The sequence below is a fragment of the Mercurialis annua genome, linkage group LG8 (assembly GCF_937616625.2).
Source record: "Mercurialis annua linkage group LG8, ddMerAnnu1.2, whole genome shotgun sequence".
NCBI lineage: Eukaryota > Viridiplantae > Streptophyta > Magnoliopsida > Malpighiales > Euphorbiaceae > Mercurialis > Mercurialis annua.
The window spans coordinates 28096576-28110137 of record NC_065577.1 but is presented as its reverse complement, the minus strand read 5'-3'; the positions used below and the strand labels follow the sequence as shown (position 1 = coordinate 28110137).

The following is a 13562-nucleotide window of genomic DNA, read 5'->3' as shown; positions in this document are numbered from 1 at the left end:
GAATCAAATATATAAGATTTTTTGTTCTTTCAAATTTTTCAAATTTGGAAAAAATATGTTTGAAGATCAATTTACATGTAACAGTATTTCTCTAATCAAGAAGTTTAGTTATTAAACAAATGAAGGTCAGCGCAGTAATGACTCAACATGGAATGGTCAACCGGTATTTTTGGGATTATTTTGCCACCGTATAGGCAATTGTATTTTTTTCTCTTTAACATAAGAATGTTATGATATAACAATAATAAATAAAGACATTCCTTTATTTGTTTTTAAAATAATAAGAATAACTAAATAGAATATAGAATCAAACATTATTATTTTATAGAAGAAAAAAATAAGCTATTTAAATGGAGGTTATTTCTTACAATTTAATTGGGACTGCCAGAGTGGGACACCGAGCAAGGACTCCACCATTCGGCTCAAGCCAAAACTCATGTGCAGTGAGATCATTTGTAATCAAAAGTCATTTCAATTCAGGCCGTTCATTCAAAACACAACAAATCTAACCGTCCATCGCACTGCACTTCCATATCACACCATCGCAAATGTAAAATGCAAGCAGCGTTCGATTCGGTCAATCTTCAACTCGCTAAGGACACCTAATTACCACAACTAAATGAGCAACGACGGTCGTCGCATCATCAGCTTGACCGGTAGAAGGGTCAGCGGTCGATATCAAAGGCATGCAATCCAAATATTCGCAGCTGCATAAAAGTGGGGCAGCCGTTCCATTGTACCCAGCAAACCGGAGATGCTGAAGTTGCGTAAGAAACAGATGTGTGTTACGAGGAAGGTCGGACGAAGATTAGATTCTAAGAACACCTCGAGGCTATGGCAGAAGGCATGAACTTTCTAATTTGAAAATAGACAAAGAGGTACATTGTCAATATTTTTATTGTTCTACCCCTTACTATTTTACATATAAATATATATGAAACAATTTTAACTATTATGATCTGTTTGCTGCCAGATCCGGCTTGGCTTGTATATACGAAGGATGATAAACTAACTGCAACAAGAAGCTAGAAATCTTATGCCGAAAAGCAAGTCAATAAATAAAGAACAAAATGACCACAATCTGAGCAGGCCATCAGATAAGTACTCTAAATTTTAATTTTGTTTAAACATATAGCTATCGGCATGGTTTAGTGATGATAATAAGCACAAACAATAAATCTATACTAAAAAAATGCCACTCATTATTTTAAATGAAATTTATATAGTACATTCAAATACCTTGCATATTACGACTATTTAATATTTGCAATAGTAGGAAGTTCATCAATTGGAAACTTTGAGATCGTGGTGAAAGAAAAAAAGAAATTGTACTAACATGAAGTTGCTTATATACAAATAAAAAATACACATATCACAAAATTTCTTATTTTCTCATCTACTACAAAATACATTCCAAAACTTGAAAATGAAAATAAGTATGTGAACTACTAAATAATCTACTGCTACTCAAGCAGTAATCTAATATATGCAAAGAAAAAAATTGCAACCTAGTAACACTACAAAAAAAGTGAGTTTTAGCAACGGTCTACAACGACCATTAAAATCGTTACAATACATATACCTTTTATAACGATTATTTTAATGTCGTTTCTAAATATAATTATTTTACAACGCCTAATAAAATCGTTATTAAAAGTTATACTTTTAGCAACGACTTAATTTATATCGTTTTTAAAGATAATTATTTTACAACGACTAATCATGTCATTGTAAATTATTTGCTTTACTAACGATTTAATATATGTCGTTTTTAAATATTATCATTTCACAACGACAAATAATTTCGTTGCTAAAAGAAAGAAGGAATAATTAAAATCCCACATTGAAAATAAATGAAATGAGAATGATGCATTCTCACTATAAAAGAAACTCACCCTTCACTATAAAAATAATTTTTACTTTTGTTGTAATATATCAATCAAAAAATAAAAAATATTAAATTTTAATAATAATTGTATTTTAAATTATAAAAATTATAAAATTATATAACATATTAAAATAATAATTAATATTATAATGTTTTGACAACGACTTTTTATAGTTACTAATAACTTTTAACAACCAATCTTATAGATTTTGTAAAATTTATATCAACGACCATTATTTAAAAAAGTCGTTATAAAAAGCATTACATTACGCCAACACGCACAACCACATTTGTCGTTGTTAAAAACTTTTAACAACCAAATTTTAGGTTTTCACAACGACAACTCACGTTTTCAAAAATCAAGTTTCTTGTAGTGTAAGAAAACTATAGTTGTGTGTTCAAACTTCAAACTCTAACATATGTAATGTTTGTATGCAGGAGTAAATAGGGAAAGACAACTAAAGGCTGTGGTTACAAATCAGCCACGTAAGCAGGCTTCTTCAAGAAGCTGCTTCCTCAAGAAGCAGGGGTAAAAAAGCCAAGGGAAAAAAATATGGACTTGATGCTGCCACATAAGATTTAACAATACAGCGCTTACTTGTTCAAGAAGTTGCTTACTTAAGAAGTTCATTTGGTGGTTTATTTGTCAAAGGACCCACATGTGATGGGCATTCGTGCCTTTAAAATGCACATGTCTTGGTTTACTTAAGTAAATTACCAAGTATAGTAAACTAACCTTAAGAGATAGGAGTGAGGGTGTAAATGTAAGTAAAAAGTGAAATGGCATAAATATATAGTGTTGACTGTATAATTACAACTTCTAAGGCATTGAGAGGCAATGATAAAAGGGCATTTAAAGGAGAAGCAGAACATTGTTCGATGTACAGTGTTTTCTGCTTCTCTTTTATAAATTAGTATATTGATTGTTATCTTTGGCAAAAGAAAAAGTTAGTTTTCTTTATCTATTTCTGCTTTAATAGTATTATGTAATTTCTAATTTGAATTTCAATTGTCAATTGAAGAAAGGATTAAACCTAATAGCTTTGATTTTAAAGTTATGTATTTGTGTGAATGCGATTGTTTGTTAAACCTTGAAATTCTTGCAATAATTGTTGGGTTTTACTTTTAATTGCTGAAATCAGTTAAACTCAACTAGGTTGAAACAAAAATTCTTTTAAAAAGCTCTTTTAATGCATTTTAAAATTTTGGGTATATGTTTTGAGAATTGTACTTTTTTTTCAGCCATGAGAATAAAGGCCGATGTTATGAAAGATGAACATAATGTTGCTCTTTTTCGAGTTGGCGGGGTGAAAGCAATATTCTACTAGAAACCAAAATGGGAGAGATTAGGCATTGCAGGCCGAAAACGAAGCTATTATGGGATGAATGATATTTACAAACATGAAAATCAACTATTAAAGAAAGTAATGAGACTTAAAATGATGTAGTTGGATATGATGAAGGACAAGCTTAAGTTTATTGAGTTTTAATTTAGGCAAGCCAAGAAAACAAAAAAAAGTGATGAATTATAGTCTTTTTGTTTGTGGGATTGTTACTCCTATGTGGTTCCTACTGAAGTAGCTAAGAGAGTAACGGGTTAATGTTGCAACTCTTGCTTTGAATATTTTGCTAAGCTTTTAGTATGGAGATGAAAGAGTAGAGTGATTGAGGGTATAATTGTGTGATTTCTAACTATGTAGAAACCCATATTTATATAAGAATAGGTACAAGATACACAGCTCAATCTAAAATTACAAGAATCAAGTAATTACAAAAGTTTAGACTATAAGTGTGTGTAACGAATGGGCTAGGACTTCAAAAGTTTGAAGATGCTAATTTTGATGGGCTTGATGAAGAGGGCAAAATGCATATCCAAGATCTGTTGAGTTTATCCCAAGGACCAACTACAAGGTCACGGGCCAAGAAGCTTCAAGAGACCTTAAATGGTTATATACAAAGCTGACTAATCTTCAAACTTATTCAAATGAAGATTTTGAAGAATGGGCTTTGTATAACATACTTAAAGCCCATATTCAAGACTAGGGATAATTATTTCGAATTTTACTTATTTACAAGTATGCCATTGGTGGCTAAGACATTATAAATACTGTGTTTTAGGGTTTTACAATCAGATTATGATATATTGATATTTGTTTCATAGAAACCCTTGTTTTATTCTTGTATTCATATTGAATGCTTTTCACTTATCAAAGATCTGATCAATCTTTGTGGCGTGCTAGTAATTAGGATTTAAAAGACTTAATCTTTTAGGTTCTATTTACACTTGATCTTTGTAATCTGATCTAGAGTGATCCTAGAATTTTGAATCAGATAGGTATTGGGTTTTTAGGTTAGTGATTATACGGGTTCTTGGGCATTGCATTAAGGGTTCGTATAGCCTATCGATGAAGGTTCGTATCATTTGGTATCAGAGTTTTGGCTCTTGAAAATCAGGTTGGTTATCCATTTATTTCATGTGTTTGATTTAGTGTTCTTGTTCTTCAATTTGCTATTTAAAGGAAAAAATACAAAAAAAGGAGAGAAAATAGGAATCTGAAATTTTGTTCTTGAAATTTCAGATCAAAAAAATATATATAAAAAAAGGAAAAGGAATTTGAAATCTTGAAGAAGTTATAAGGTCTTTTTGTTGGTTTTGATATTTGTGAGTTTGATTGCAAAAATTAATGTGTGCAGTGAAGTGGTGGAAATCAAGAGCATTAAAAGGGTTAATAATTGGCAGATCAGTTCTGATTTTTTTTCTCTAATTTAAAAGGGATTTGTTTTGAGTTTAAGGCTGTTTTAAGTGATCTATTTGAGAAATTTGAATTTGAATGGATTGACACCATATAAGATCTTTTCAAATCAGATTAAAATTTTCTAGGCTTTCTTTGATTACTTTCCAAATTGGTTTTCTTTATCTTTTTTTTTCTTGTTTCCTAGACATATTCTTGCATCTAGATATTTTTTTTATTTGTCTTTTGATTCTATTTGAGTTTTATGTTCTTTCAATTCTGTTTTCTTTGATTTGGATACACATTTGCTGTTTTCTTGATATATATTGCGTTTTTTGCTTCTTAAGTATTAAAACTTGATTATTAGTATTTTCATAAGGTCTGGTTGGAAATTTGTAGTTGAACTGATTCACATAAGAATACTTGATATAAAGCTTGAGTGGTGTGAGTTAAGCCTTGTGAGATCGTTATTTTTGTGTGTTAAACACGAGTGAACAACCCCATCTTTTGAGTGCAAACACGTGAGGGGAGTGTGTGAGGAATCTGTTTGCTCTTAACTTTTTTTTTTTTTGCTATTCTGCCATCTTTCTTTTTCAGGGTCACTATGTCAAGTTGATCAACGGGTGAACGGGTTGGTGATGATACAACTAGGTTACCTCATGAAGGTATTCCTTTAGCACAATTTCAAGAAAATGAAAGAGTACAAAGGAGTATGGCTAATCTGGTTGAAAGATTAGAAAGAATGGAGCTTAATAATCAGACTGTGTAAGAGCAACTTGCTGCAATTGCTGGGTCAGTAGGTGCAAATCGACAAGAAGTGAGGGAAAATGCTCCAAATTTGGGTGTAAATGCAATAAATGGGAGAGCTAATGTACCTAATGTGGGAGTGAACATGGGAGTTCATAATCATGGGCATCATCAACATGTTGATTATGACGATTATGATGAGTTTGGTCAGCATGAACCTAACTTAGGTAGAGGATTTGTTGCTAGTCCCGGTGCGAGGAGAAACCCTGATATTGGTAGAGGCAATGCAGATGGTCATTATGGTGGCAATTGGCATAATAATCACGATGATGTGGACAGAAACCTAGGTAGCATCAAATTTCAAATTCCTAATTTTGCCGGTAAGACTAACCGTGAAGCCTATTTGAAGCGGGAGAAAATGGTAGATCTCATTTTTTATTGCCATAATTTTTCTGATGAGAAGCAAATGAAGTTAGTGGTTAGTCATTTTACTGAGTATGTCATTATGTGGTATGAACAAATGGTAATAGCTCGGCGCAGAAGTGGAGAAAATGCTATTAATAGTTGGGTAGCTCTTAAGGATGTTTTGAAAAGAAGATTTGTACCTTTATATTATCAAAGAGAGCTGTATCAAAAACTTCAATACTTAAGACAAGGTACAAAGAATATTGAGGATTACTTTAAAGAAATGGAGATGTTAATGGTTAGGCTAGATTTACATGAGGAAATGGAAGCAACTATGTCTCGTTTTCTTAGAGGAATGAATAAGGAGATTGCTGACCGGGTTGAATTAAACCATTATAGAGAGATTGAAGAGATGGTGCATCTCGCCATCAAGATTGAGAAGTAATTAAAATCAAACTGGACAGTCAAGTCTAATTGGACATCAAATGCAAATTCCAATTCGAATTGGGGTGCTACTTCAAATTCAAAACCTAATTGGGGTGGATCTTCAAAGGGCGGAAAATTTGATTCTAACAAATCTGTTTTATAGGAATCTAAGCAAAAACGAGTGGCAGATCCAAAGAGTTCATTCAAATCTGAGACACCTATAGTAAGAAACCGAGATATAAAATGTTTCAAGTGCCTAGGTAATGGTCATATTGCTTCACAATGTCCAAATCGAAGAGCAATGGTGCTCAAAGATCACGGCGATATTGAGACTGAAAGTGACGAAAGTGATAATGAAAAGATTCCATCACTAGAAAATTGTAGTAATGATGGTATTGAAGAACCAATGCGAGGCAATTTGCTGGTTGCTAGACATACACTTAGTGTACAAATGAAGGATGGAAATGACTTAGAGCAGCAAAGGGACAACATTTTTCACACAAGATGCCATGTACAAGGTAAGATTTGCAACCTTATTATTGATAGTGGTAGCTGTACTAATGTTGCTAGTATTGCTATGGTTCGAAAGTTAAATTTGAATGTCATACCTCATCCTAGACCATATAGATTGCTTTGGCTTAATAATTGTGGTGAGATTAAAGTGACTAAACAGGTTATTGTACCATTCACAATTGGTAGATATTCTGATGAGGTGATATGTGATGTCGTACCAATGCATGCTGGACATATCTTATTAGGTAGACCATGGCAATTTGATAGAAAATCTACACATGATGGTTTCCTTAATAGATATAGTTTTGCAAAGGATGGAAGAAAAGTTACATTAACACCTCTTTCTCCTAAGGATGTGTATGATGATCAGTGCAAAATTGAGAGAGAAAGAGCTGAAACTGAAAATAGCAAATGTATTGACGAATCACTAAAGAGTGATAAAAACAATGGTATTCAATCAAGTGAGAAATCAAAACACAACAGGGGTAGCTTTTTAGCTAGAGAAGGCGAAATTAGGCATGCATTGCATTCTAATAGGGTAGTGTTTGTGGTTACTTACAAGGATATATATTTGAACACTTCTGATCTTGATCTTGCCTTGCCAAGAAAATTTTGTGATTTGTTGCGGGAATTTGATGATGTTTTTCCCGATGATATGCCAAGTGGTTTACCACCTGAAAGAGGCATTGAGCATCAAATTGATTTTGTACCCGGGGCTGCCATACCAAATAGACCAGCCTATAGAAGTAACCCTGAAGAGACAAAGGAACTTCAAAGGCAAGTGGATGATTTAATGGAAAAAGGGTATGTTAAAGAGAGCTTAAGTCCATGTGCGGTTCCTGTGATTCTGGTTCCAAAAAAAGATGGCACGTGGAGAATGTGTGTGGATTGTCGTGCAATTAATAAGATAATGGTAAAGTATCGTCATCCTATCCCTAGGTTAGATGATATGCTTGATGAATTGCATGGTGCATGTGTTTTTACTAAGATTGATTTATGATCCGGTTATTATCAAATTCGCATGAAAAATGGGGATGAGTGGAAAACTGCCTTTAAGACTAAGTATGGGTTGTATGAGTGGCTAGTTATGCCATTTGAGCTTTCAAATGCACCTAGTACATTCATGAGATTGATGAACCATGTCTTGCGTGAATTTCTTGGTAAATTTGTGGTTGTTTATTTTGATGATATTTTAGTTTACTCTAGGTCTGATTCTGATCATATAATCCATGTTAGGGCTGTTTTAGAAGTTCTTCGAAAAGAAACGTTGTTCGCCAATCTGAAGAAGTGTAGTTTTTGTTTAGATCGAGTCAATTTTCTTGGATTTATTGTTAGTTCTAATGGTTTGGAGGTTGATACTGAAAAGGTGAAAGTTATTCATGAATGGCCAAAACCAACTGATGTGAGTCAATTAAGGAGTTTTCATGGATTGGCTAGCTTTTACGGGCGTTTCATGAATGATTTTAGTACTTTAGCTGCACCTTTGAATGCATTAGTCAAGAAAAATGTTGCTTTTAATTGGGGTGATGCACAAGAACATGCTTTTACTTTACTTAAAGAAAAATTGTGTAGTGCACCTTTGTTAGTTTTGCCTAATTTTGATAAAATCTTTGAGATTGAATGTGATGCAAGTGACGTTGGCATTGAGGCTGTATTGATGCAAGAGGGGCGTCCAATTTTCTTCTTTAGTGAGAAACTAAATAAAGCAGCCTTGAATTACCCAACATATGACAAGGAGATGTTTGCCTTGGTACGCGCGCTTTAGACATGGCAACACTACTTGTGGCCTAAGGAGTTCGTGATTCACACCGATCATGAATCCTTGAAACATCTAAAAGGGCAAGACAAGTTGAATCGAAGACATGCTAAATGGATGGAGTTTGTCGATACCTTTCCTTATGTCATCAAGTACAAGAAAGGTAAAGAAAATGTGGTTGCCGATGCACTTTCAAGAAGGTATGCACTTCTTAATACTCTTTATTCTAAATTGTTAGGTTTTGAGTATATTAAGGATTTGTACAAAGATGATATTGATTTTTGCAATGTGTATGGAACCTGTATTAATGGGAATGCATTTGATGATTTTTATGTTTTTGATGGATTTTTGTTTAAAAAGAACAAGTTGTGTGTGCCTAATTGTTCTTTGCGTTTGTTGTTGATAAACGAGGCACATAGTGGTGGATTGATGGGTCGCTTTGGGGTTAGTAAGACTTATGTTATTATTTGTGATCATTTCTTTTGGCCTGGCATGAAACGAGATGTTCATAAAGTGTGTAGTAAATGTATTGTTTGCATGCAAGCTAAGTCCAAACTGAAACCTCATGGATTATATGCACCTTTACCCATACCTGATATGCCTTGGACAGATTTGTCTATGGATTTTGTACTTGGTTTGCCAAGAACTAGGAAGGGTAAGGATAGTATTTTTGTTGTGGCTATCGTTTTAGCAAGATGGCACACTTTATACCATGCCATAAAACTGATGATGCTTGTCATATTGCTGATTTGTTCTTTTGGGAAGTTGTGCGTTTACATGGAATACCTAGGACAATTGTCAGTGATAGGGATACAAAATTTCTTAGTCATTTTTGGCGTGTTGTGTGGGCTAAATTGGGTACTAAATTACTATTTTCTACTACTTGTCATCCACAAACAAATGGGCAAACTGAGGTGGTTAATAGAACCATGGTGCAATTGCTTCTTTCTTTAATTTCTAAGAATTTAAAATCTTGGGAGAATTTATTACCATATGTCGAATTTGCATATAACAGGGCTGTTCATAGCACTACACACACTTCACCTTTTGAAATTGTGTATGGTTTTAATCCGTTGTCTCTAATTGATTTAATTTCTTTGCCTATGACTAACCTTATTAGTGCTGATGGTGTTTCTAAGGCTGATTTGGTTCAAAAGATGCACAAACAGGTGAAAGAAAGAATTGACAAGCAAAATGAAAACATGGCTAGGTGAATGAATAAAGGAAAAAGGCGCATTATTTTCCAACCTGGTGATTGGGTTTGGGTTCATTTTTGAAAGGAAAGGTTTCCAAACCAACGAAAGTCAAAATTGAGTCCAAGGGGAGATGGTCCATTTCAAGTGCTGGAAAGAATCAATGACAATGCCAATAATTTAAAGGGTGAGTATAATGTTAGTAGTACATTCAATGTTGCTGACTTAACTCCTTTTGATGAAGGCGATGAGCTTGATTCGAGGACGAATCATCCAATAGAAGGAGGGAATGTTATGGATGGGCTAGGACTTCAAAAGCTTGAAGATTCTAATTTTGATGGCTTGATGAAAAGGGCAGAATGCATATCCAAGATCCGTTGAGTTTATCCCAAGGGCCAATTACAAGGTCACGGGCCAAGAAGCTTCAAGAGACCTTAAATAGTTATATACAAGGCTGGCTAATCTTCAAACTTATTCAAATGAAGATTATAAAGAATGGGCTTTGTATAACATACTTAAAGCCCATTTCAAGACTAGGGTTTATTATTTCGAATTTTACTTATTTACAAGTATGCCATTGGTGGTTGAGACATTATAAATACTTTGTTTTAGGGTTTTACAATCAGATTATGATATATTGATATTTGTTTCATAGAAACCCTTGTTTTATTCTTGTATTCATCTTTGTGGCGTGCTAGTAATTAGGATTTAAAAGACTTAATCTTTTAGGTTCTATTTACACTTGATCTTTGTAATCTGATCTAGAGTGATCCTAGGGTTTTGAATCAGATAGGTATTGGGTTTTAAGGTTAGTGATTATACGAGTTCTTGGGCATTGCATTAAGGGTTCGTATAGCCTATCGCTGAAGGTTCGTATCAGTGTGGCTAATTATTTTGACATTTACTAGTTTTCTTATTATGGCTGATTTCCTTGATAAATGGGATGTTATTTTCTTCTGAAGATTGAACTCTATCACTCCCCATCAAGCTGGAATGGGAAACTAAATGCATTCCAAGCTTGGAGCATAGCAGCTGAAATTGTTTGCGCAATAGCGGTTTTGTAAGTAGATTAGCAACTTGTTATGTGCTTGGAACATAACGTGTAACAAGAGAACCAAAAGCAACTTTCTCTCAGACAAAGTTATAGTCAAGCTCGATATGCTTTTTCCGAGCATGAAAAACTGGATTAATGGACATGTGAAGAGCGTTGAGATTATCACAAAACTGTTGAGGAGCATGAGGAACAGAAATACTAATATCGCGTAAAAGATATGTAATCCATGTTAACTCAGCAGTAGCAGACGCCATAGCCCTATATTCCGCTTCTGCAATTGATCGAGAGACCGTGGGCTGTTTCTTTGAAGCCCAAGAAATGCAATTGGCACCAATAAATATGCAAAACCCAGTAGTGTTGCGCCTTGTGGTGGAACAACCTGCTCAATCAGCATCGCAAAAAGCAGATTACGATAGAGAACTTTGAGAAAGGAAGCGAATTCCTTGAGAAAGATTCCATTTATTGTATCTTAAAATACGCTTGACCAGTCTTAGGTGAGCTACTGTCAGGGCATGCATATATTGGCAAACGCGATTGACAGATTGAGCAATGTCTATTATAGTGACAGTTAGATATTGTAAAGCTCCGACAACGCTTCGATATGATGTAGCATTAACGATATCATTATCATTGGATGTAGAAGTTCCCTTACAAGCCATTGGAGTAGAGATGGAAGATGCTTCGATCATGGAAGCCCGAGAAAGAATATCCCATGCATATCTTGACTGAGACAAAGACATGCCGCCTGCCAATTTATGAGCTTCAATACCTAAGAAAAAATGCAGAGGACCCAAGTCTTTGATGGAAAACTCAGGACTTAGGTGAAGAATAATTTGCTATAATAGATGATCGTCACTAGCTGTAAGAACAATGTCATCGACATATAGGAGAAGAATGACTGTTCCTTGCTCACAATAAAGAGTAAACAGGCTTGAATCAGCTCTACTACAACAAAAACCCATCTGCAAGAGATGAAGAGTGAACCTATCAAACCATCCACGTACCGAATCAAGGAACCCCGGAGGTTGTGCCATATAAACTGTTTCTTTCAGTTGACCGTGCAAAAAAGAATTTTTAACATCAAGCTGTCGAACTGAACATGATAGTGTAGTTGAAATAGCAAGAATCGGATGGAGAGTAGCTGGCTTCATAACTGGACTGAATGTTTCAGAAAAATCAACCCCTGGAACTTGAGAAAATCCTTGAGCAACAAGACGAGCATTAAACCATTCTAAAGAACCATCAGAGTTCAATTTTGTCTTAAATACCCATTTAGAGCCAACTACATTTGCATTAGTTGGACATGGAACCAAATCTCAGGTCTTGTTCTTCTTAAGAGCTTCTGATTCATCACACATAGCAGCATACCAATGTGAAATTTAAGTGCCTTTTTGACTGATTTGGGTTCTGAAATATCTAGACTTGTAACATGATTAGAGTAAAGAGTGGTTACCATTGCATGAGCATGATTGTTGAAACTTTTTTGGACATGACCGGTATGTTTTCCATTACGAGATCTTGTTTGCATAGGATGGACAAAAGTTGAGCTTGAGTTGTGCGATGGTGGCCGAATGCTGTAATGGATCGCTAGGGAATTAGGAGATGATAAAGTGGAATTATCTAATGGGTTCAAATCTTGTGAGGGTGGTGAATAGGAAGGTAATGGTGTGGTTTGTGGACTTTTTAAGTGATGTTGGATTCTTGAGGTTTCTTCAATTATCGGTATGATAGCTCCTTCAGTTGCATCATTCATATGTGTTCGGCTAGGAGCTGTGGTATAGAGTGGTAATGATGAAGCATTCTCAATTATATCAAAATGGAAAGATTTTAGAGTTGATGAGGGTATTGATCCCTTAGAGTTGTTAGCAGCTGAAAACTGCGAAGAATTAGAAGATTGAATCCACTTATCAGAATCTGGATATGAGCTTATATCCCCCTGCGAGTTAAGGCTTTTAGACAAATGAGTAAGGTTAGTATAAGGAAAAAAATATTCATCGAATACCACATGACGCGAAATATACATCTTTTGTGTTGGTGGATGGAAACAACGATATCCCGTAAGAGATGGACTATACCCAAAAAATACACATGGAGCTGACCATGGCTGAAGCTTGTTGGAAGTGTAATGCCTCAAATAAGGAAAACATCTACAACCAAAGATCTTGAGAAAAGAATAGTCAGGATCCCTTTTAAGAAAATGATTAAATGGTGATTCAAAGCCGAGAACAGGCGTAGGCAGCCTGTTGATCAAGTAAACAGTTCTAGAAAAGCTGTCAACCCAAAAGCGCATTGGTATGTTAGCATGTATGAGCATAGTGAGACCTGTTTCTACACTATGACAGTGCTTCCTTTCTGCGACACTGTTTTGCTTTGGAGTACCAGGATATGAAATACAACGAAGTATACCACATTTATATAAGTGTTCAATTAATTCATTGTTTGGGAATTCTCCTCCACCATCACATTGAAAAATCTTGAATTTAGCATCAAACTGATTTTCAATCATCCGCTGGAACTTACAAAAGCATGATGAAAAATCAGATTTTCTTTTCAAAGGATAAAACCAAGTGAATCTACTAAAATCATCTACAAAAGTAACATAATATTGAAAGAATTGCATGGAGCGAACAGGTGCAGGACCCCATAAGTCGCAATGAATTTTCTCAAAAGGAAACTTAGCATGTTCAGTATTTAAATTAAAAGGTAGTTTGCAACTATTTCCTATTGACAACTACTGCATAAATTTGGTGTTTTTCTCCAAGAAGGAACCTTAATGATTTCTTTTGAAGCCATACGCTGTAAAATACAAGAGTTTGGATGTCCTAACCACTGATGCCAGATAGTATCT

General features: G+C 34.6%; 1 long non-coding RNA gene and 1 pseudogene across 1 annotated transcript; both read left to right on the top strand.

The window, feature by feature from the left end:
• The first annotated feature begins 389 nt into the window (after positions 1-389).
• LOC130014967 (uncharacterized) lies at positions 390-2853 on the top strand. Its single transcript, XR_008789762.1, has 2 exons — positions 390-878; positions 974-2853. It is a non-coding gene; the product is annotated as an uncharacterized LOC130014967 (long non-coding RNA).
• Positions 2854-3132: 279 nt separating this feature from the next.
• Positions 3133-10724, top strand: LOC126661815 (uncharacterized; annotated as a pseudogene).
• The last annotated feature ends 2838 nt before the right edge of the window (positions 10725-13562 follow it).